We start from the raw sequence: 25,380 nt of genomic DNA on the forward strand, positions 1-25,380 counted from the left end.
ATTTTCTATTATCTATTTTCTATTCAGAGCCAGTTTCTTTACTTTTATTATTCTCATTCCATTGTGGCATTTCCAATTAATCCACTGAGATGTATGCTTTGAGGACAATGAAACTTTTTTTTAGCAACACAGGGGAAGAAAGTGACATTTCATTGACATCTGTTCATCTCTTCTCATGTTTTTTTCTGAGGCATGGCTGCTTTTAAATAATTTCCAACCCTTAAGAGTTGGGCTTCCCTGGTTGCTCACATGGTAAAGAATCTGCCTGCAATGCAGGAGATCTGGGTTCAATCCCTGGGTTGGAAGGATCCCCTGGAGAAGGGCATGACAACCCACTCCAGTATTCTTGCCTGGAAAATCCACATGGACAGAGGAGCCTGGTGGGTTACAGACCATGGGATTGCAAAGAGTCAGACATGACTGAGTGACTGTACTTTCACTTTCAACCCTTAGAGTCACAGACAAGTCTAGTCTGTGTTGGAGCTGGAGTTGTATCTTTCCATACTTCAGTCCACTGTGTTATAATTTCTGGATAAAGTCTCCATCGCTACAGGGTGGGCCTTTTGCCCTGAACCCTGGGGAATAGGGCTGGATGACCAAGGAGGAAACCATGTCTTTGGGGCCTTTCTGCTCCTTCAGCCCCAGTGAAAGCCCTGATAACCAGACTCCTGCAACTTGTCTCCAACTCTTTTGGCCCTTGACCTGAAAGAAGAGGTCCAGGGAGAGATGCCTACTTTCTCAGAAGGAGATGATGATCCCCACTAATGTGTATTTAATGCTTGCTGTGTGTTAGGCTCCACACTAAGCTTTCTAAATACTTGAGTTTGGTTCAGAAAGAATCTGCCTGCAATGCAGGAGACCCAGGTTCAATCCCTGGGTCAGGACCATCCATGGAGAAAGGAATGGAACCCACTCCAGTATTCTTGCCTGGAGAATTTCATGGACAAAAGAGCCTGGTGGGCTACAGTCCAAGGGATCGCAAAGTCAGATATGACTGAGTGACTAACATCGCCACCATTTTTTAAACAATATTATGAGATGTATGTTAATGTTAGCTTCATTTTATTATTTAAAATAATTAAAATATTTGATTTTTCTAAAATACTTGTTGAAAAGTTTTTTCCTTCCCTTTTCCCATCTACCTGATGTAGCTAACCATTATTTTTAGTTTTTTGTGTGTTGTTTTGGAGTTTCCTTTACAAATATAGCTATATATACATATATATGTATACACACACACACTTACATACAATATATTTTTTATTTTCCCCCCTTTCTTTCACACCAAAGGGAGCATCCTATAAACTCTCTTATGCACTATTCTTTTTTTTTTTTCAACTTATTGATGTGTCTTGGAGAGCTTTTTTAAAAATAGTTTTACTTTGGGGTATGTTGGGTCTTCAGTGAGTGGGGGCTACTCTCTCGTTGCCACGTGCGGGCCTCTCATTGTGTTGGCTTCTGGCGTTGTGGAGCGCGGGCTCTCGGCACACAGGCTTCAGCAGTTGAGCTCTCAGGCTCTAGAGCACAGGCTCAGAAGTTGTGGCGCAGGCTTGGTTGCTCCATGGCGTGTGGGGTCTTCCTTGATTAGGGATCCAACCCATGTCTCCTGCATTGGCAGGTGGATTCTTTCCCGCTGAGTCACCAGGGAAGCTCTTGGAGAGCTTTTTATGTCAGTACGTAGAAAGTGTCTCTATTCTTTTTCACAAGGACATAACAACCCAGTATAAATTGTACCATAATTTTATTATATCATTTTAAACCTGAAACCAGAGCCCACAAGGTTAAATAATTTAAAGTCAAAGGAAAGATAGAATTCCTCTGTGCCACCTACTTCTGACCCCAAGGGTCACAGAAAGCTGAAGATCATTTGACAAATAAAGGCCATAGCACTTCCCCAGGTCACCAGCCCCCTGCTTCTGCTCCCTTTCAGGTTTTCTCCCTAAGGCGCTGCTCCAAGTCTTGTGAGTACTGTTCAGAGTGGAGCAATGTGATGTCTTTGGGGTCTTATCCCTCTGCCCACGTCTGCCTTATTGGGACCCTTTAGATGTTTGCTCTTGGGGAAGGGAATGGCAATCCATTCCGGTATTCTTGCCTGGAGAATTCCATGGAAAGTGAAGCCTGGTGGGCTACAGTCCATGGGGTCACAAAGGGTCTGACATGACTGAACGACTAACACACACACACGTGAACACACACACACGTCTGTTCTCGACATATTTGGGAGTAGTTGTTTGTAGAAAGCCTTGGAAACTGGAGGTTTGACTTCAGATCCCAAAATGTCTGATGCTTGTGTACATTTCCTTGCTCTGCTAGACCTCTGCCTGCAGCCCACTGACCACCTGTCAAAGACCTGGCTATCCTCGAAAGCAGCTAGAGCTGCTGATACTTTTGGTAATCATTTAGCAGCCCCTTGCCTGTCAACTGAACTGCTCCCATCTGGCTGGTTCTGAACTCTTGGCTGCAGACCACTCTTCTGGAAGGCAGCATAGGTAAGGGTGAGATAATTTAGTAGAGGCTGCCAGAACTTGGCGCCCAGTGAAAACTCAGTGAAGATGATGGTGATGATGATGGCAGTGATGGTGATGATCTCATGTAATTCTTTAAAAAGCATGCAAATGATAATTATCTTTATTTTACAGATGTGGTAATTTAGAAAGGTTTTTGTTTTTCTAGGGCTCACATTGTCATTGAATGACAGAGGTGAGATACAAGTCAGGGTCCTTCCAGGCTAATGTTCTTTGTACTATATCATTAAATAATACTCAGAGGATACCTGTGTTACCAGATGGCACATTTAAGTACACAGTTAAAAAGACACTGTACATAGATCCAGGTTCATGCGCAAAGTAATGTTACTAAGAGAAAGGGCTTGTGATTGGCATGAGATTCTGCTATGTTCTTCAGTACATTACAATTATATTAAAATGAAACACCCACTCTTATTTCTGCAGATTCATCACCCATATATTTTATTTCAATCTCAGAAATATTTGAAACAAGTTTTTAAGCCAGTTTTGGAAAGAAAATTTTCCTTTCAGTAATTCTGATTATAATACTAACATTTAACTATAATATAAAACTCTAATACTACCAAAGGTTACCTCGCTTGTTTATATCAGGCACTGTTTACATCTATTATCTCATGTACTCCCTATAACGACTGTATGAGATAGGCATTATGGTTTTCAATTACAGATGGGGATTGTGGCTTTAAGTCAAGTGACTTATCCAAGGTCTTAACAGTGAGTAAGTGGCAGAAGACAGATGTCAACAAAGCGAAAAGTGGCCAGAAGTCCTTCAGTGAAATTGCTGTGTTTCACCCCAGCTTTCTCTTCCCAGTGGCCAACAATGGGGTGGCCACCCCTGCATCTGTAAGAGGGTGCAGAGTCCGTGAACCAAGCCTATTGTGATCCTTTAGGATCATTTCTTACTGGTCAGAGATTTTAAATTACATGTCGTAATTCTTGCCAGCTGGATCTGTGTTCTGGATCTCTCTGTTTAGGAAAAAAAAATCACAGTGTGGTGCATGTTCTTTTTTAATCCCACCTGCATTGTTAGCACCTTTAATTTTTCCAAAGCTTTTTATGTATGTTATCTCATTTGTCAAGTCACCAACTTTTCTTAGCCAGGCTACGGGTGAAACTCTCCTTCCATATTCCTAATGTATGCCATTTCTTTCTAAATAAGACCATTCCCAAGTATGATCTTTCTAGATTAGATGTTTAGAAACCACTTGTTTTATTTAAAGAGCTGGGAGTTAATTTCTCCTATGAGAGCTTCAAAAACAACTCATCCTGGCTAAAACCACCAAGTGTGGTCAATCAAAGCCTCTTAAAGCAAATTAGATGCCGTCTGCTTCCCAAGATCTTGGGAAAATAGACCTGTTTGAATTAGTATTACAACAAACCAGTTGCCTGTGGTTTCAGTAATTATTCGTGACTTCTTACATACAAGTAATTTCTCCTAAGTGAATTCTTTAGATAATTAAATGTCAAACATGTTATTAGTTCAAAGTCAACTTCATTTTCTTTAAGTGACAAATTTGATGTTGTTCACTTTAGTTGAACATTTACTAAGCATCTACTATATGCTAGGTGCTATTCAAGACATTCTGGATTGCCTGATGGAAAGAGTAGAATCCAACTTTCTCTGCTTCCTCCTCCTGTAATACAAAATATTATGTACATTGATCTGCATTTCTTTGAGGGCAAAGAGTGTGTCTTATTGCTCTTATAGAACACCTAAAATAAGACCTCACTTGTGGAAAGGTCTTCTTTATTTAAAGTGAATGACTTCTTGCTTCATCTGATTTCATGAAGGGAGCTATTAGAAATCTTAGATCATGGGAAAGGGCATTTGTACTTATGTTTTCTGTGACAAAGATCAAAGATGGACGTAGTACAAATTCTCTTTTCTCTGGGTTCTCACGGTGCTTTGCAGTTGTCTAATAGCAATATCTGTCTTAGATTCGTGACTGTGAGTTCCATGTTAGGGACTGCGTCATTCCTCTGTGTTTTGGCATAGTACTCTGCACATAGGCATTCAGTCAGTATTTGTTGAATTGATCACAAGATGCTTCATTTTCTTCCCAAAGAGGGAGACCGTCTTCATCATTTCTATTTGCATCTTAGCTATAGCACATGGTGATACACATTTTGTACCTATTTTGTGATCAGCAAATACTTACAGACTTCATCTCATTTTTTGTGTGTTGAATTTACTATACTACCGTTTTGCTTTTTAATAGCAAGACCCCCCAATTTGAATCAAGGAGTATCTTCCCTGACTGACCCAATGAGTAAATAACAACAAACACGTGAATAAGGCACCTTCTCCTATAGCCATAAAATGTCTCCCTCTCACCTGACAAATTGGGAAACAGGGTCCTGAAAAGTAAGGACTTGCCTAAGGTCTCATGGAGAGATTGCTATGAAGCTGTGACTAGAATCCAGCTTTATTTTCCAGCCCAAATTTCTCCCTTCTTAACTTCTGCCCTCTTTCCCTTTCTTTCCATCCCCACTGCCACTACCTACGATGGGGCCCTGTCCCTCCCACCTGGAATGCTTCTCTCGCCCTGACTGTTCTCTCTGGTTGCCATCCTCCACACCTCCAGCTCGTCCTCCACATGGTTGCCACGGTGATCTTCCAAAGTGCAAATCGGATCATGCTTACTCTGTTGTGTAAATCTGGAGTCTGCACTCCTCCGTGTGATCCACAGGGCAGCAAGGCCTCCTCCTGGACCCCCAGGCCTGCCTCTTCTTTCTCTCCCTCAGATCCTGTTTCCCATCCAGGCTCGAGTGTCTCCAGTGACCCTCACCTTTAATTGTTTCATGACACTGTGCACAGCTGCCCTTATTCTTCCTGCTTTCTCCACCCCTGTTTCACCTTGTCTCGGTCGACAGCAGCATCTGGGGTCTTCTTGGTGGCCAGACCAGGGCCTCTCTTTTATAGAACCGTAGTCTGCATCCTCCGCCCCTCCCCGCGCACACTCCCTCCCTCATTAGAGCTGATGACTAAACACTTTGATGCACTTCTTCCTACCTTAATACCTATACCACACCTTTCACTTACTTTTTGAACACTTCTCTCTCTGTGAAAGGCCGTGGACTTTTTAAGGACAGAAACTAGATCCTAACCATGTTTGTGTTCCCAGAACCTAGCAGTAGGTTAGGCATATAATAGACACCCGTTACACAGCTGCTGACTCTCCAAAATAAATATAACTTCCATAACCCTTCACAGTGAATTAACTCAACTTATGGTTTCCTTTAAATTAAGCCTCACATGGAATGATAGTTGAATTATGTAAGACTTGAAGGAGAAGTATATTTAAAGAAAAGTAGTGCTTGAAAATGTCTTTCTTGTATAGGTGGTGAATGAATATTTCGCAGCATCTGTGGGATACAATATCAGCTTGTTGGTTACACAAAGTGGCCAGAGGGTCACCGAATATTTTGGGGGAGCCCTCTGTAACTGCCTCCCCACTGCTGTGCACGCGCGCTCTCTCTCTTTGTCTCTCTCTCGCCCGCCCCTGATTCACTGAAAGAAGTCAGTGTGGTTACCTGTTGAGCAAAGAGAACTTGGGTCACATTCACATCTTTCATCGAGGAGTAGATTTTCAGCTACTTTTCCAGTTCAGTTGTTAAACTCATTCCTGCCTGATTTACCAATTGCTGAATTGTTCATTTATTTATTTATTTAGTTATGATGTGTGTCCCCTGGGCTTCAGAACTAGCTTCAGAATGCTACTGCTCCATCTGGTTTAAATAGAGCACGCTAAGAAGAAATGAGAGAAACAATGAGACTGTGAGGTTGAAGGGAAAAAGAAACCACCTGGCGAACAGGAAGCAGAGAAAAATACAGAAAAATCTTCCTCTATGAGTTTGTGCTGGGGGAGGGAACCTGTTTTCAGCAAGAAGACGTGCTTTATAACTGAAAGTTCACATTTCTACCTGCGATGATCTGATATTCAACATCTATGAAGTCTGAGTTTGTGCAAAACTTTTTGAATCACGTTGAGGCAGGCTAGTCTCTGGGTCCCAGGACGATGGCCTTTGTTCTTCCTTTTCCCATCTGGTTCATTATTCTCTTGGGCACTTCTTATGTATGAATATAAGCAGCCTTGGAAATCATTATTCTCTTGGGCACTTCTTACGCATGAATATGAGCAGCCTTGGAAGGCGTTCTGTCTATGCCATAAAAAGAGATCAGCCTTTTGACTTTGGGCCTCCTGGATTCTCCGGTAAAAGAGCCATTCACCTTGATAATACATCTCATTTATTCAGAGTCAGGAAAGGTATGGTGATTAGAGGTGCGGGCTTTCGGCATGTCAGGTCCCTGTTAGAGTCTTGCTCTGCTGCTCACCACCTGGGTAATCATGGGGATGCTGCTTCAGCCTCGCTGAGCCTCAGTTTCCTTATCTCCCAAGTGGAGCTTTTTACTCAGGTAACAAGCTTGTTAAAGCTTGCTGAGAGGATTAAACAAGCTACGTAAAACGTGGTGGTGGTTTGGTCACTAAGTCGTGTCCAACTCTTGTGACCCCATGGACTGTAGCCCACCAGGCTCCTCTGTCCAGGGATTTCCCAGGTAAGAATACTAGAGTGGGTTGCCATTTCCTTTTCCAGGGGATCTTGCTGATCCAGGGATTGAATCTGAGCCTCGTGGCTCAGATTGCAGGCGGATTCTTTACTGCTGAGCCACCTGGGAAGCCCTGGGTAAAAGGACTTCACAGTAAATACTTGGGAATCATCACCTGGTTTTATGAGATCTTTCATTGCCACAGGTCCTCACCATGTCTGGAAAGGCACTGTTGGCCCCAGCTGACAGAGGGAAGGGGCTCATATACGTGAGGGTCCCCCGCCTCAGTGAGAGTCCTCCCGTTACCCTGCTGTCTTTGGTTGGGCTTGCATATCCTCTGTTCACCTTTTCCAAGGCATGACTCAGAGCTCTTCCTTCCGACAGCGAGTCTTCTGAATGAGGGACAATAACAATCAAATATTTTGGTGTTATTCCCCAGGAGAGCTAATAGCTCTCTGGGTTTCACATTTAAAGCGTGAAAAATACCGCTTTAAAAAGCGATATAAGCAGAAGTGGTATGAGCAAAAACCCAGGGGTGGTACATGATCTGATGTGGATCCCATCTTTGATTTGTATTGTTCTCCCTTCTGTCAAAGGAGAAGAGGGTGGGGGTACATACCCTCCCTAAAGGAGAGCAGGAAAGCAGTGCCGAGTGGCAGCCTGAGTTTCCTCCATACCCTGCCGCTGCTCACGGGCTGGCTGCATGTTGCCTGCTGTTCATGAAGGGACTCCGGCAGAACAAGGACTCAGCTTCCATAGGTTGGAAAGGGCTAATTAGAAACTACATACCCTCTCCAGACTGTCCAGTGACTGTCTTATAGTTAAAAGGAGTGAATATTTTTGCCAGACAGCTTTTCCTGTACACCCTCAGGACCCCAGACCCATCACGGTCAGCCAGTCCACAGTTTATTTCAGACAGTTTGTAAGAATACACGTAACCATAATGTATTAGTTACAAAAATACAAGTTCTTGTTCCAGTCAGCTCTTAAAATGAATAATGGTTTAAACACAATAGAAGTTCAGTTTCTTTCTTGGAAAGTTCAAAACTTGTCTTATCTCTCCTCTAGGCAGTGATTCAGGGACTTTTTCCATGCTATGGCCCCTCCATTTTCAACATGTGGCTTCCAAGGTCAAAGGATTCATTTGCATCAAGCTGGTGGGAGGGAAACAGAAGTTGAAGGCTTGTTGGGGAAATGTTGTTATAGGCCAGGCCCATTCCATTTCATTGGCCAGAACTCACTCACATTCCCTTGGCCAGAGCTCAGACATATGGCTGCACCTAATTTCTGGGGTGGAGTCTAGTTTTGTGCTCCAGAAGAGGAAATGAGTTTGATGAACCAAGCAATCTCTTCCTCAAAACAATTATGACCGAAACTAACCTTGATGAAGTATTTAATTTGTGCCAGGCATGGTGCTAAGCACTCTATCTACATTATTTTAAAATTCATGTACTATGTTTTTCACCCATTTAAAGTATATAATTCATCAGTTTGTCGTATATTCACAGTCATGAAACCCTGACCACCATCAATTTTAGAATATTTGCATTATCTGCCCCCACCAAAAACTCCATACACAGTAACAATCACTCCCCATTAACAGTTACTCCCTTCATCTGCCTCCCTCCCCTTTGCCACAACCCTCTCTGCTTCAACCCTAGGCAATGACCAATCTATTTTCTGGGTGGATTTGCCTATTCTGAACATTCCATATATAATGGAATGCTAATATTCCTTTATATAATCCTCCCAACAATCGTGCAAGGTAGACCAGTTTTTACTCCCATTTTACAGATTTACAAAGGATCAAGTTGCTTAAATGACTTGTCAGTAAATTTAAACCCTGCCTCTCACTTGAACTCTATCACACTGTGCTATGTCCCCATTATAAAGAATAATTACACCAAGATTTGGGAAAGAGAATGGTACGGGTATTTGTTTGCTTGCTTTTCAATGAATATCATGCAAAAAGACAAAAACAAAAACAAAACCCACCATAGCTTCTTCCTGGAGGGCTCTTTTACTAAAGTGACAGGCACTTAAGAAGTTAGAGAGCTCAAGGTTTGAAGCCCAGACCTACCACTTACCAGGTGCATATAAAGTATGCACTGCTTAATTCCTCTTGAGTCTTAGTGTCTTTACCTATAAAGTGGGAATAATGAATCTGCTGGGAGGATTGAATGAGATTAGCCTACGTGAAGCTGTTCCCACAACTTTACATAGTTGATGCCTTGCCAGCGTTAGTTGTTCTTGCTTAGAAGTGGAATTCTGGCTGTAATTGGAACCGCAGAAATTATGTTAATGTATTTGGGTCTCCAGGATACTATTTGGGAAGAAATTATTATGACTTGGTGTTTTATAGTGTCCAGATTATAACCTGGGAGTGGCTGAGATCCTTGGAGGATTTCTAACAATGAGGGTTAGGAAATAGGGACGTATTCTCCAGGATAGAAAGATGTATGCAGATTCTGGTCAATCAACTTCTGATCTCATACGGGCAGAACAGCTTTTTACAGGCACCTGGAAAGAACCAGCGGAGCCAGTGTAAGTTTGAAGTTCCTTGGGAAAGAAGATAAGCTGGCTGAGTTTCTGTAGGCAAAGAGCCAGTAATGAGGTTTCCAGCGTTCCATCACATGTCCTTTTCATCACTTTCAGCTCAAAGTCTCAGACTCAGAGGCCAAGTGTGGCTTTGAGAGATTCACGGAGGTAGTTAGGAAGGAGTAAATTGTGCTTTTGTTCCATTGACCTGTTCTCCTCTCTACCCTGTTTTTAGCCATAAAGATACTAAAATTGGCACAAGAAGACCAGGGAGGCAGTGGGGAGGTGGTACTGGCAGTAGCTTATGTCTTGTAGCCAGAAGAGACCTTCAGAAAAAAAGAGTCTGAACTCTAGGTGAAATCAGAGGCACATTTCAGTCTTAAAAATTTGCCCTAAAAGCCTCAGGTTCTACCATTTCCTAGTAGCATGGACAAGTGACTTAATCTTTCTGAGCCTCATTTCCATTTAGGAGTGTAAGTTGCTGCTGCTAAGTTGCTTCAGTAGTGTCCAACTCTGTGTGACGCCATAGACGGCAGCCCACCAGGCTCCCCCGTCCCTGGGATTCTCCAGGCAAGAACACTGGAGTGGGTTGCCATCTCCTTCACCAGTGCACGAAAGTGAAAAGTGAAAGTGGAGTCGCTCAGTTGTGCCTGACTCTCAGCGACCCCATGGACTGCAGCCTATCAGGCTCCTTCATCCATGGGATTTTCTAGGCAAGAGTACTGGAGTGGGTTGCCATTGCCTTCTCCCAGGAGTGTAAGTTGGACAATGGCTTACAACCACACAAGCCATAACTTACATAATTCCAGGGGGCTCCATTCACATACACTAGGGGTCAGCAGATTGTACACATGCAAAGGGCCAGACAATAAATATTTTAAGTTTTATAGGCCATTTAGTCTCTACTGCAACTAATCAAGTCTGCTGTTCTCATGGAAAAGCAGCCATACGTAATACATAAACAAATGGATATGTGGATAGGTTCCAATAAAACTTCATTTATGGGCACTGAAATTTGAATATCATATAATTTTCATGTGCCACAAAGCATTTTTTCTTCCTTTGATTTTTTTTCAACCAATTAAAAATGTAAAAATCCTTCTTGGCTTATATATTTTACACAGTCAGACAGTGGGCCAGATTTGGTTCACAGGCCTAGATTTTTAGGCCCCTAACAAATGCTAAAATATGTTCAATGTCCTTTAGAGAGATGCAGTGTGGTGCTGTGATTACTACAAGGACCAAATAAGAAAGAGCATGTAAAGTGATTAGCACAGTGTCTGCCCTTGTAAATACCTAGCAAATGGTTATTATTACTTCTGTTTTCTCTCTGAAAAAGAAAGATGTTATCAGCTATACTTCAATAAAAATATTAAAAAATATAAACTACTTGCCACAGACATTTGGAAAGGGAGACAGTTGCATATTGATTACTTAAGATTTCTACTATATTAAGCTTTTATTATTATTACAATATATATTAAAATTAAAACTATAAAAACTGGTTTGGGGTAGTGACATTTTGAGGCCAGCCAGTCTTGTAATTTTTCCCTAATATCCCAGCCTTTTCTCTTCAGTTTGTACACATTATTCAGTATAAGTGTTGCTTGATTGAAGGATTGGGTTCAGGACTTCTGTGGATGTCAAAATTCGAGGATACTCAAGTCGTTTATATAAAATGACATGGTATTTGCATGTAACCTAGGCACATCTTCCCATACACTTTAAAGCATCTCTAGATTGCTTGTAATGCCTAATACAATGTAAATGCTGTCTAAATAATTGTAAATGCCATGTAAATAGTTCCTGGTGTGATGATTTTTAATCTTGTATTTTGGAAATTTCTGGAACTTTTTTGTTTTGGTTTGGTTTTTTTTCTTCAATTATTTTCCATCCACCATCAGTTGAATCATGGACATGGAACCTGCAGATACAAACCACTGACTATACCTGGTCTGTGCTGCTAGGTGCTATGTGAATAAATGAGTTTAGGTCTCCTGACCTGACTTTGTACAGAAGGCAGTGATCAAGACCATCTCCAAGAAAAAGAAATACAAAAGGCAAAATGGTTATCTGAGGAGGCCTTACAAATAGCTGAGAAAAGAAGAGAAGCTAAAGGCAAAGGAGAAAAGGAAAGATATGCCCATTTGAATGCAGAGTTCCAAAAAATAGCAAGGAGAGATAAGCAAGCCTTCCTCAGTGATCAATGCAAAGAAATAGAGGAAAACAATAGAATGGGAAAGACTAGAGATCTCTTCAAGAAAATTAGAGCTACCAAGGGAGCATTTCATGCAAAGATGGGCTCGATAAAGGACAGAAATGGTATGGACCTAACAGAAGCAGAAGATATTAAGAAGAGGTGGTAAGAATACACAGAAGAACTGTACAAAAAAGAGCTTCATGACCCAGATAATCACGATGGTGTAATTACTCACCTAGAGCCAGACATCCTGGAATGTGAAGTCAAGTGGGCCTTAGAAGGCATCACTACGAACAAAGCTAGTGGAAGTGATGGAATTCCAGCTGAGCTGTTTCAAATCCTAAAAGATGATGCTGTGAAAGTGCTGCACTCAATATGCCAGCAAATTTGGAAAACTTAGCAGTGTCCACAGAACTGGAAAAGGTCAGCTTTCATTCCAGTCCCAAAGAAAGGTAATGCCAAGGATGCTCAAACTACCACACAATTGCACTCATCTCATACTCTAGCAAAGTAATGCTCAAAATTCTCCAAGTCAGCCTTCAACAGTATGTGAACTGTGAACTTCCAGATGTTCAAGCTGGATTTAGAAAACGCAGAGGAACTAGAGATCAGATTGCCAACATCTGCTGGATCATCAAAAAGGCAAGAGAGTTCCAGGAAAACATCTACTTTTGCTTTATTGACTGTGCCAAAGCCTTTGACTGTGTGGATCACAATAAACTGTGGGAAATTCTGAAAGAGATGGGAATACCAGACCACCTTATCTGCCTCTTGAGAAATCTGTATGCAGATCAAGAAGCAACAGTCAGAACTGGACATGGAACAACTGACTGGTTCCAAATTGGGAAAGGACTGCATCAAGGCTGTATATTGTCACCCTGCTTATTTAACTTATATGCGGAGTACATCATGAGAAATGCTGGGTTGGATGAAGCACAAACTGGAATCAAGATTGCTGGGAGAAATATCAATAACCTCAGATATGCAGATGACACCACCCTTATGCCGGAAAGTGAAGAAGAACTAAAGAGCCTCTTGATGAAAGTGTAAGAGAGTGAAAAAGTTGGCTTAAAACTCAACATTCAGAAAACTAAGGTCAAGGCATCTGGTCCATCACTTCATAACAAATAGATGGGGAAACAATGGAAGCAGTGACAGACTTTATTTTGGGGGGCTCCAAAATCACTGCAAATGGTGACTGTAGCCATGAAATTAAAAGACGCTTGCTCCTTGGAATAAAAACTATGAGCAACCTAGACAGCATATTAAAAAGCAGAGACATTACTTTACCAACAAGGGTCCATCTAGCCAAAGCTATGGTTTTTCCAGTAGTCACGTATGGATTGAGCACTGAAGAATTGATGCTTTTGAACTGTGGTGTTGGAGAACACTGTTGAGAGTCCCTTGGACTGCAAGGAGATGCAACCTGTCAATGCTAAGGGAAATCAGTACTGAATATTCATTGGAAGTACTGATGCTGAAGCTGAAACTGCAATACTTTGGCCACCTGATGCGAAGAACTGACTCATTGGAAAAGACCCTGATCCTGGGAAAGATTGAAGGCAGGAGGAGAAGGGGACGACAGAGGATGAGATGGTTGGATGGCATCACCAACTCGATGGACATGAGTTTGAGTAAGCTCCAGGAGTTGGTGATGGTCAGGGAAGCCTGACGGTGGAGGACCATACTGCAGTCCATGGGGTCGCAAAGAGTCGGACACGACTGAGTGACTGAACTGACGAAACTGATTTTCCTGTCTAAGAGCTCATAGTATTCTCCAAAGCGAATATATGCATCCTAAGGGTTTGTAAGATGATAACCTTTCTCTTTACATTAGCTGTTCAATCAGCCTTTAAATTCTGATTTGGTTTAGGATTTATAATGTACATGCTATGCCATAGTAAAATGGTTGCGCGTGCTTAGTCAGTCAGTCACATCCAACTCTTTGCGATTCCATGGACTGTAGCCCACCAGATTCCTCTGTCCATGGAATTCTCCAGGCAAGAATACTGGAGTGGGTTGCTATTTCCTCCTCCAGGGAATTCTCCTGACCCAGGGATCAAACCCAAGCTCCTGCGTCTCCTGCATCGGCTTCTTTACCACTGCGCCGCCAGAAAGTCCCAGCATGGTTGTACATCCTACAAATATATAAATATTCAGATAATGGAAGGTGTGCTCATATTTTCTTTAGATGATGACGTTGACTGTCAAAGGTTTGAGAAAACTGATTAAGAAGAAAAATAAATAAGTATAACCTGGTGGTAAACAAGAGTTGGTATGAGTGATGTAGGTTCTTATTCAGAATGAGGCAACTGTTTTAGGATGTGAATTAACAGTTATTCTGGTGTCTACTTTGTGGCAGGTGGGAAACAAGATATGTCACATTTTAAATTTTCAGAGTTTTGCAACAGCTGTATGATAAGTACATTTATCTCCATTTTATAGATGAGGGACCAAGTTCAGTTCAGAGAAGATAAGCAACTTGTAAAGGTCAGCTTGAATGAATCAGGACTGTCTAACTAGAAGCATGACATTCACCACTTCAACCTTCACTGCACTGAAGAAGTTCATGAAAAAGGAATAATAATTCTCTGGTATTCCTAAACTCTGAAGTTAGTATTTTTTCCATCATGTGTACTTAGTTTTTTGAGTGATAAATGGATAAAATTCCACTCCACCAGAGAACCATGATCAACCCCTTATCCCTTGACCTCTGCACATCACTTGCTTCTCACTCTGATTAGAAATCTTCTTAATTAGCTATCTCCTAGTCATCCATCTAGACTCAGCTGAGATATAACCTCCTCCAGGAAGCTTTCTTGACTTCACCTCCCAGACTAGATGAGATGCCGTTTTCTAGATATCCATAGCACCGTAATGAATCCTTATAAAATATGCTATGCAGCTCTGTAGTTACTTGTTATCTGCTCGTTACTCCCTGGCCTGAAAGGTTCTTTGTATGTGCTCAGTTGCTTAGTCGTGTCTGACTCTTTGTGATCCCATGGACTGTAGCCCGTCAGTCTCCTTTGTCCATGGAATTTCCTCTGTCCAAGAATACTGGAGTGGATTGCCATTTCCTCCTCAGGGGATTTTCCCAACTCAGGGATCGAAACTGCATCTCTTGCGTCTTCTGCATTAGTAGGCAGATTCTTTACCACTGAGCCACCTGGGAAAGCTTCTTAGGGGACAAGAAATCCGACCTTAATTGTATTGACCTCCTGCCATCCAACATGGCAATAGGTGCCTGAGATATAACAGACTTTCCATGAATATTCATGAAATGAAGAAATTCCTCCATCACTAATTTGCAGTCTGAGACAACTTTGGCAAACAGAGGGGGTGAAGTTTGTCTTTATTAAGGTTTCCCAGTTTAGAGCAAAACAGTGGATTATAGGGGACTAGATAATGATAAGACAGAAAGCAAACTTTTATATTTATAGCTTTTTCCTTCTGAGTTTCTTTTTCTGGAGGGGATACACACACCAATCAAATTTATATTAGTGATGTATATGGTTTATCAGTATAGTCCAGTTTCTCTCTATGTGTTTATGTGTGGGCACATATATAAATAAGCCCACAATTTCTATAAACTATCTTATGATCACTGGAAACTCAACAAAAATATAGTGTTCATTAACACTCTTCAGGTTGGCTCATCTTGCCAAGTCATTCAGTTGCTCTAAATCTCCTTTGGTCCACAAGCCATTTCCCTCCTGAATGCTTAAAGCTTTGCTTCTTTCTTTGAAGGGAACTAGCATTTACTAAGGGCTTTGGCGATATTCCGGGTATTTAACCGAGATGATTTCATTTAATCCTCAGATGTTTGCACCAATCCACAGGTCCTGAGCCCAGAAGAAAAGGGATCAAGTCAAAAACAAGTCAAGAATTTAGTGACATAGAAAATCTCCACCAAGAAAGAAGGAGAGGGAAAGACTAAGAAAAAGTCTGAATTTTGCGGAATTCAGTTACGACTGAATATTGTTAAATTCTCATACAAATTTGTCACATAGGATTATACCAAATTAATTTGTTGATAATAATATGAGTTTATTAGCACAGGCAATTTATGTATGAGCAGGGAGGGGCCTTGTCAGCTGATTGAGAGAAAAGCTTTCGTCTTCCCACCACCAAATATGGCTATATATGATGAGTTTTCTTTTTTTAATTTAAGAACTCGTTTTATTTATCTATTTATTTTTGGTTGTGCTGGGTCTTCCTTGCTGCGCAGGCTTTTCTGTAGTTGTGGTGAGCAGGGGGGTACTCTCTCATTGCAGTGCACAGCCTTCTCCTTGCAGTGGCTTTTCTCGTAAACCACAGGCTCTAGGGCTTCCAGGCCTCAGCAGTCGTGGCTCCCCAGCTCCAGAGAACAGGCTCAGTACTTGTGGCACACGAGTTTAGTTGCTCCACGGCATGTGGGATCTTCCCAGACCAGGGATCAAACCCGTGTCTTCTCCTGCACTGGTAGGCAGATTCTTTACCACTGAACCACCAGGGAAGCCCCCATGATGGGTTTTCTTGCTTGATGAAAAAGGAGAGCATTCATACAGTTGTTGCCAGATTTTCACATTTCATAGACCAGAAATGCTTCAGGACAAACTTTTATAGGCCAACAGAATTACCAACTTTTTATCTTGCCAGAAAGAAAGTATATTATGAAATAAGACAAAAAACCACACTATCTATTCTCATTGTCAAAAGTGAAAATGAAAGTCGCTCAGTTGTGTCCGACTCTTTGCCACCCATGGACTGTCCATGGAATTCTCCTGGCCAGAATACTGGAGTGGATAGCCTTTCCCTTCTCCAGGGGATCTTTCCAACCCAGCGATCGAACCGAGCTCTCCCGCATTGCAGGCAGATTCTTTACCAGCTGAGCCACAAGGGAAGCCCAAGAATATTGGAGTGGGTAGCCTATCCCTTCTCCAGGGGATCTTCCCCACCCAGGAATCAAACTGGGGTCTCCCGCATTACAGGTGGATTCTTTACCAACTGAGCTATCAGGGAAGCCAGAAATAAAAAGACAACTTAATAGAAAAAACAATAAGAAAAAACAGAGTAGAAAAGGCATAATCTCATAATAAAGGAAGGTCATTTTAGCTTGATGAAAAATCACTGCATGCTACTGTCAGTGCTGTCTCCTAGCTTCTGGTAGTTCCTAGTCTTTTGGCCTCCATTTTTCCTCTTTGCCTATCTGTGTCCCAGTTTCCCCATTTAAAAAAATTTTTTATTGAAGGATAATTGCTTTACAGAATTTTGTTTTCTGTCAAACCTCAACATGAATCAGCCACAGGTGTATATATATACCCTTTCTTTTTAACCTCCCTCCCATCTCCCTCCCCTTCCCACCCCTCTAGGCTAATACAGAGCCCCTGTTTGAGTTTCCTGAGTCACACAGCAAATTCCCGTTGGCTCTCTATTTTACATATGGTAATGTAAGTTTCCATGTTACTCTTTCCATACATCTCACCCTCTCCTCGCCCCTCCCCATGTCCATAAATCTGTTCTCCATGTCTGTCTCTCCATTGCTGCCCTATAAATAAATTCTTCAGAATCATTTTTCTAGATCCATATATGTGCATTAGAATACGATGTTTATCTTTCTCTTTCTGACTCACTTCATTCTGTATAATAGGTTCTAGGTTCATTAGGACTAGGTTCAATAGGTTCATTCCTCATTAGGACTGACTCAAATGCGTTCCTTTTTATGGCTGAGTAGTATTCCATTATGTATATTTACCACAACTTCTTAACCCATTCATCTGTTGATGGGCATCTATGTTGCTTCCATGCCCTAGCTATTGTAAATAGTGCTGCAGTGAACAGTGGGACACATGTCTTTTTCAACTCCAGTTTCCTCAGGGTATATGCCTAAGAGTGGAATTGCTAGGTCATATGGTGGTTTTATTCCTAGTTTTTAAAGGAATCTCCATACCATCTTCCACAGTGGCTGTATCAATTTACATTCCCACCAACAGTGCAAGAGTGTTCCCTTTTCTCTATACCCTCTCCAGCATTTATTGTTTGTAGACTTTTTGATGATGGCCATTCTGACTGGTGTAAGGTGATATCTCATTGTAGTTTTAATTTGCATTTTTCTAATAATGAGCAATGTTGAGCATCTTTTCATGTGTTTGTTAGCCATCTGTATGTCTTTTTTGGAGAAATGTCTGTTTAGGTCTTTTCCCCACGTTTTGATTGGGTTGTTTGTTTTTCTGGTATTGAGTTGTATGAGTTGCTTGTATATTTTGAAAATTAATCCTTTGTCAGTTGTTTCATTTACTATTATTTTCTCTCATTCTGAGGGTTGTCTTTTCACCTTGCTTATAGTTTTCTTTGCTGTGCAAAAGCTTTTAAGTTTAATCAGGTCCCACTTGTTTACTTTTGTTTATTTCCATTACTCTAGGAAGTGGGTCTCTCCCTTTTATGAGGATACCAGTAAGTCCCATTGGATGAGGGAGCCCCCCTATTCCAGTTTGACTTCTTAACTAATTACATCTGAGACAATTCTGTTTATAAATAAGGTCACATTCTGAGGTATTGGGTGCGGGGTGGGGAGTTAAGACTTCAACCTATGAGTTTGTGGTGGGGAATACAAGTTAACCCATACCACAAACCAAACTCATAGAACTGTTGTTTGTCAGAGTCATTCAGGAGAGGCTGAATACATTAAAGATATAGTAAAGTACCAGGGGCCGTAAGGATTGTTTGTTTTTTTAAGAAATTTATCATCCTAGTTGAAAGGGGAGCCACAGAAGGGAGCTGCATCAGGAGTGCTGGAGTCTGAATTTTGTTTTAGGAGAATCTACTTGCTGTGTAGACAATGATTTGTAGCAAGGCCATAGTCAAAGCAAAACAAACAATTAGGAGGTAATGGCATAGATCCATGTGAGAGATAATAGTGGTGAAGGCTACAGAGCAGAAGTAAGGATGAAGAAAAGATCTGGGATATATTTTGAACACAGAATTAACAGCATTTGCTGATGAATAAGATGTGGGATATAAAGATTTATTTTAAAAGAACTAAGAATGACTCCCGGGTTTTTAACCAGAGCAACTTGGTGAATGATTTTGCCATCTTAAAAAATGGTACGCATTAGGAGTACAGTAAATATGGGAGGGGGTGGGACCCACAGGTTTAGTTTTGGACACTTTGAATATGAAAGCCTGTTAGTCAAGTGGAGATGCTCTGATGTGGGGTGCGCTGGATATGAAGGTCTAGCATTCAGGGCACAGACCAGGCCTAGAGATCTACATGTGGTAGTTTTTAATCCATCGATGGCATTACTTAAGCCTCAGTACTGGAAGTTGTGGCCTAGGGAGTGAGTGCACCAAGAGAGATTAATGATGAGCCATGGGACACAAGAGAATTGAAAGATCAGGAAGTGGAGACAGACTCAGCAGAGGAGACTGAGAAGGATGGATTAAGGAGGTGGGAGGGAAACCATGGAGGTCTCAGGAACCAAGTTTAAAAAGTGGGTCACTCAAGGAAGATATGAGTCACGGTGTCAAAGGGCTGTGCATCAAGTAAACTCTGGCCATTGCTTCTGTTGGTGAGCGTGTCATTATTTACCTTAATAAAAGCAACTCTGGTGGAATGGTGAAGGTGAAACTGGAGTGAAGTAAGTTAAGGAGAGAACGGGATATGAAGATGTAAAAACGCTGGGAACAGACACTTCTATTTTATGTTCTGTGTTCTCTCAATCTCTTAGGAGCAGTGGATATAATAGCTAAGAGAGTGGACTCTGCAGTCTTAGACTTCAGTCATTATTCTGACTGTGCCGTTTATTATCAAGTCATGTAACCTCTCCAATCACCAAGTCCTCATCTACAAATTAGAGATAATAGTACAGCTCACTTCAAAATGTTATGAGGTTGAATGAGAGATGCAAGTAAAGTTTAACCCATCACCAGCACATAATGTGTCAATAAATAGCATCGTCACTGATATGCACAAGTACTGGCACAGCTTGCAGGCACCATACAGTTCATTATGTCTGGGAGAAATTGGTGGCATGGGGTGGGTTATGATAGAATATGTGTTATGAGGTTTTGGCCACCTGATGCGAAGAGCTGACTCATTTGAAAAGACCCTGGTGTTGGGAAAGATTGAAGGCAGGAGGAGAAGGGGATGACAGAGGATGAGATGGTTAGATGGCATCACCAGCTCAATGGACATGAGTTTGGGTAAACTCTGAGAGTTAGTGATAGACAGGGAGGCCTGGCATGCTGCGGTTCACGGGGTTGCAAAGAGTCGGACACGACTGAGCGACTGAACTGACAAGGGAAAGAACAATGTGTTATAATTTAAAAACTGTATGAAAACTCATCTCTAGTGATTTTTCATGGATGTGTCATAATGGTTGAATAGCCAGGCAGCAGGGGGAGAATGGTTCTAGATGGGATTTGGGGGGATCATGGTAGACCAGAAGCTGAAAATAATGGAAAGATTTAGAGTAGAGCAAGCCGTATCAGGCCATACGTAGATTGTTGTTGTTGTTCAGCCACTCAGTCGTGTCCAGCTCTTTGCGACCCCATGGACTGCAGCACTCCAGGCTTCCCTGACCTTCACCACCTCCCAGAACTTGCTCAAACTCCTGTCCATCGAGTGGGTGATGCCATCCAACCATCTCATCCTCTGTTACCCCTTCTCCTCCTGCCTTCAGTCTTTCCCAGCATCAGGGTCTTTTCCAATGAGTCAGCTCTTGGCATCAGGTGGCCAGAGTATTGGAGCTTCAGCTTCAATATCAGTCCTTCCAATGCATGTTTAAGGTTGATTTCTTCTAGGATTGACTGGTTTGTTCTGCTTTCAGTCCAAGGGATTCTCAAGAGTCTTCCCACATAATAATATTTGAAGTAACCCTTTATCTTATAATTATAGTTACCATTTATTCTTTACTACACATGGTGTTTATACCTGTTTAGAAATTCAGGTCCCTCTTCCCTGAGCTCCTGATTATGTTGCATACCTCTGATCCTACAGTGTCCAGTATTATGGTCATGAGAAGAGTGGGCACCTCATCTACTTGTATTCCATATCCTCTAGTAATATGCTTAGAGGATAAAACAGAGACAATGGTGCATACATTAGTAAATTAAGTTGGCTACTCAGACACTCTTTAGAAACACAGAGCTAAGGAAATCTCTCATATTTATACCTGAATAGCCTGGAAGATTATAGCATCCCCTTGTCCCACAGAGGGCTAACACTGATGTCCCTCAGGGAACGTTGATTGCATGCCTTGGAGATAGTAATCTCTTATATGGATAAGCTCACAAAGGTTGGGACCTGGCAGGTGACCAAATTGTGGCTTATACTAAGTTAGGACAGGAGTTTGCAGTGGAGCTTTAGAGACAGTACCGTTTTATTGCTTGGCATGGCTTGACCTAATGGCAGTAGACGTAGAGCCATGTGCAAAATTCCTCTGTTGTTATGCGGCAGGTGCTTGTTTGAAGCGGGTAGAGGGAGCCAAGGTGGTCTCACTGTGGATATCCAACGTGCTGTTACGTGTGCTTTCCTGGGCTGGTGAGTTCATCTGACTAACGGCGGAAGTGAAGTGGAGAAGCCAGGGAGATGAACAGGTAGCCCAGAACAGGGCCCCGGGCCTGCCACTCAGGCAGAAAGCCCCCATATTCCTCGGGACACTCTTCAGTCTGAGTGATAGATCTGTCTGGTGTCGTTTCCACTTTTTCACAGGCTGGCAGATTCAGTCTTAACAGAATATGTGTGTGTGTGCACGCTTAGTTGTTCGGTTGTGTCCGACTCTTTGCGACCCCATGGACTGTAGCCTGCCAGGATCCTCTGTCCATGAGATTCTTCAGTCAAGAACACTGGAGTGGGTAGTCATTCTCTTCTCACAGGATCTTCCTGATCCAGGGATTTAACCAAAATGTCCTGCATTGGAAGTGGATTCTTTACCTTCTGAGGTATCACAGAAGCCCTCTTACCAGAATACTCCTTGGAAAATAGTTTACATGGGAAAAGACGGTTTAAAGAGAAATGAGACAGAAATCCATTTTCCAACAAGAAGTGTGGTAAGAATAATAGCCAGTAATTTGGGGAGTATGCATTATAACCAGGCACTGCATTTTCTTCTTTTTGATTGTTTTGTTTGTTTGTTTGTTGTTTATTTTTTCAGGCACTATATTTTCTCGATGTATTTAATCATGCAAGGTAAACATTAGCATATCCATTTTTACAGATAAAGCAACCCATGATGATATAAATCAGTGACAAAGCTACGGTTTAAGCATAAGGCTCTTGGGTCCCTAAACCTATGCTCTTTCTGTAATTTCTACTAAAGGCCGTAGTAAGTAAGCCTGCTCGCATGCCCATCTGCCCCTACAGTTGAATGTGAAACACTACTTGGGATGGGAGGATATGTTTAAGAGCATGGGCTCTGGAACCAGGTTGCCTAGAGTCGATTCCAGCCCTGTCACTTAGCAGCTGGTATCCTACTCAGATGTGTTAACCTCTCTGAATCTCAGTTTTTTTTCACCTGAAATATGTTGTTCCTGATAATACCTACCTCACAGAAATGTTTTTAAGATTAAATAAAGATTAAATGAGCCTGAGCACTAAAACTAACTGCCTGGCATATGAGAAGTGCTCGATAATAGCTATTATTATCAAAAACATGATTTCTGGTGTTGATACTCAGTGAACCTAGAGAGGTTATACTGACCTTGTCAGTGAGGAAACAGCCAGATACTGCTCCTCTGTGCTGCCTGCCTGTTAATGATTTTTGGCCAATCAATGGGACTGTTTCTGATTTCTGCCCTTCTCCCCATTTTCAGGGCTTCTTTGCTCTAGAGGTAGCACGGTAGGCTAGAAAGACACTGTTTTGACATAAGAAGACCTGGGTTTGGGGTCAGGCTGGAATCGTACTTGGAAACTGTGTGGCCCTCGCAAGTCACTCTGTCTTCCTTACGGACTCCTCATCTGCGCAGCGGGCAGCCTGAACTCCCGAACCTCTAGGGCCTCTTACAGCGTCCATTTCTAGGAGCACTGGACAGAGTCACTTAACTTCTCCATTGGCTCATTTACACTGTGGCTCTCCTGAACTCTCCTTGTTGCTGAGGGGTTCTGCAAAGCCCTTCTCTCAGGGAGAGCGAAGTGTTTGGTGTGCTGTGATGGGCTGTGCAGATATGAATGCTGGTCTTTACGGAACTGTTATGAGAATTGAACCTGAGTACTATACCTTGTCGTGTAGGCATCAGAGACTCACGGGCTTTCCTCCACATTTTGCCATGGTTGCCTACCCCCACTGGGTTGGGTGGATCCACCTTAACTAGGTGTGGGGGAACTCGAGTGGAGGATGGGGGTGCGGTGCGGATGGTGGGAAAGCATCTTATTGGTTCATGCTGGTACATCCCAAACACCAATTACTGTCACTGCTTCTAAGGCTGATGTATTTATCAGGATGAGTTACAAGGAAATATATGTACCCAGGGAGAGAGGATGCTGCGTGGTCACCCCCTGTGATGTAAAATATGAGAGTCTAGGAGGGGCTGTTTTATAATTCATCAGGTTTCGCCTGTGAGTTCTGCCGGAGTCTTAGTTATAAAGGCAAGTGTGAACTGGACGGCAGACAGGAGAACCTGGCACCACCGAGACGGAGAAGCTGCCTTTGGTGCCTCCTGCCTCCTCCCTGCTTTGTTCCAATAATTTTGTGCTCGGTAAGTTCCTCGGCTTTGCAGCTAATCGTTGTTGAATGAGCTTGGCAAATGAATCTGTAGTTTGAAATATGCACTTGCTGTCAGAAGTGTGTGTCAGTGTTTGGGCTTCTGACAAATTCCACAGTTCTGTTTAATGAGCAAAATAGCTTAAAAGATGAAACAAAAGCCGACAAATCAATTATTCACCTTGATCCTTGGAAGGCTGCTTTCTTTGGTTGCTAAAGTTTCTCAGGTTTCATTCTGTCAGTTTCATTTGTTGGGTGAGCTTTGAAAAGAACAAGTCTCTTTGTCACGAAATTGTTTTGCCTAGCTGCCAAAAGGAGGTATGTACAGGGCGGTTTGTCCATCCCTACCCCCCTCCCCAGCTTACCCTCCCCAGCAGTCAGTGATTCTTAAAACAGACAGTTTGCCTGGTAACCAGCTCCGATAGAGCTGAACCTATGCAAGGCAAGATTCAAATTGCAATCTTTTGTGTGAACAGAACTGAGGGGCTGTGAATAATTGTCATTGTGGACATTATTGTGAAACTCAGTATGGTGGTAGTCCCTGTGTTTTTGCCGGAATGGGATCAGAATGTGAGCAGATTTGCATTTGGCATGCCTGTTGGTGATGTGGGAGAAGGAGGGGAAAAAACAGACTGGATCGTTATGGAAAGAGCTGTACAACCCACCCGCAGGACAGACAAATGCAGAAAGCAGGACCGTTGTATTTGCGTAACTTGGGACTGTTTTCTCTAGTTTCCTATTCCCGTTAATGATTACCTGAAGCTGCGTTTTGGTCCGCATCTGGGTACACTCCAGATCCTGGCTCCGGGCAGGGTCTGAGCGCTAACTCCTGGTCAGCTAGCTGTAGGAAGTCATTTCTTCCTCAGAAGGAAAGAAGGGAGAACTGTACCAAGGCGGACTCCTTTCTGCCGTGTTGTTTGCCTCTGTCCAAATCTCATGGAAACCACAGCTTGATGTACTATTTTTTTTTTTTTTGCAGTAGCAGATTTAACTGTGGTGTCATATGGCATATTATGTATGGAAAGGAATAGCAAGACATTTTTCTGAATGTTTCAAGTGTGTCTGGCTTGTTGACATTTGCTTTATTTCACTGGCAAGGAACTACTGTCTTCTGGACCCATAACGGTTTGTCTGTCCAAAGCATTTACTTTATGCATAATTGCACTTTCTCTTTAGATGTGGAATCTGTAGATCTGAAAAGAACGTCCTCTTTATCCTTAAGGAAAGCAACTCGTTTTAGCATCGCCTTGATAAAAAGTATGCATCCTCCCCCTCAGCATGCTCTTTGCTTTTTCCTGATAAATATTTTGGTCACCAGTACCACTGTACTTCAGATAAAGTTGTTTCTCCATTCCTAGCACACTTTCTGATTGCACCAAAACCCGAAACTTGGCAAATTTGGAATATGGAATGTATCTTTTTTTTCAGGAACACATTTTCCAAGCATACTTCTTTTGTCCATAAATAGCTTTTCCATATTTTCCATTTCTCTGAATAAGTTCTGCTCAAAGAGCAGAGGAGTGATGTATTGTGGTTGGCACTTAGGGGTGTGTAACCTGAGACTTGGTTTCTAATTTATAAATGGCTGCCCCACAAGGGGTCTGTAAAATGTTTTTTTGTCTTATGTTCAGTTCAAAACCTCAGGGGTACAGCAGTAATGATCAAGATAGGAAATTCAGCAAATCATTGCAAGTATAAACCAATATCTGTATTTGATGGTTTGATCCGCACACTATGCTATGTAAAGATCAGGACACATAGCTGAATGTTCCTAAAAGTGTTAATGCATCTTAATGTCAAGAGCATGGTTGTAAAGTACCTTTGTAATATATTGTACATTGAATTTTTCTGTACTGTATTTTTAAAAATCTCCTGCCAGAGCCCCTG

The 25,380-nt window shown here is 42.1% G+C and overlaps 1 protein-coding gene across 40 annotated transcripts in view; it reads left to right on the top strand.

The window, feature by feature from the left end:
• Positions 1-25,380, top strand: part of DLG2 (discs large MAGUK scaffold protein 2) — a 2,369,976-nt gene that overhangs the window by 2,117,747 nt on the left and 226,849 nt on the right. Inside the window, exon 1 of one of the 40 annotated variants that reach the window (XM_060403934.1) lies at positions 1-23,488. This exon is cut by the window's left edge and continues 27,220 nt beyond it. The exons of the other annotated variants lie outside the window; for them this stretch is intronic. The gene's annotated coding sequence lies outside the window, so the exon portion shown is untranslated. The remainder of the gene's footprint in view (positions 23,489-25,380) is intronic. 40 annotated transcript variants of the gene reach the window in all.

This window comes from Ovis aries, chromosome 21 (assembly GCF_016772045.2).
Source record: "Ovis aries strain OAR_USU_Benz2616 breed Rambouillet chromosome 21, ARS-UI_Ramb_v3.0, whole genome shotgun sequence".
NCBI lineage: Eukaryota > Metazoa > Chordata > Mammalia > Artiodactyla > Bovidae > Ovis > Ovis aries.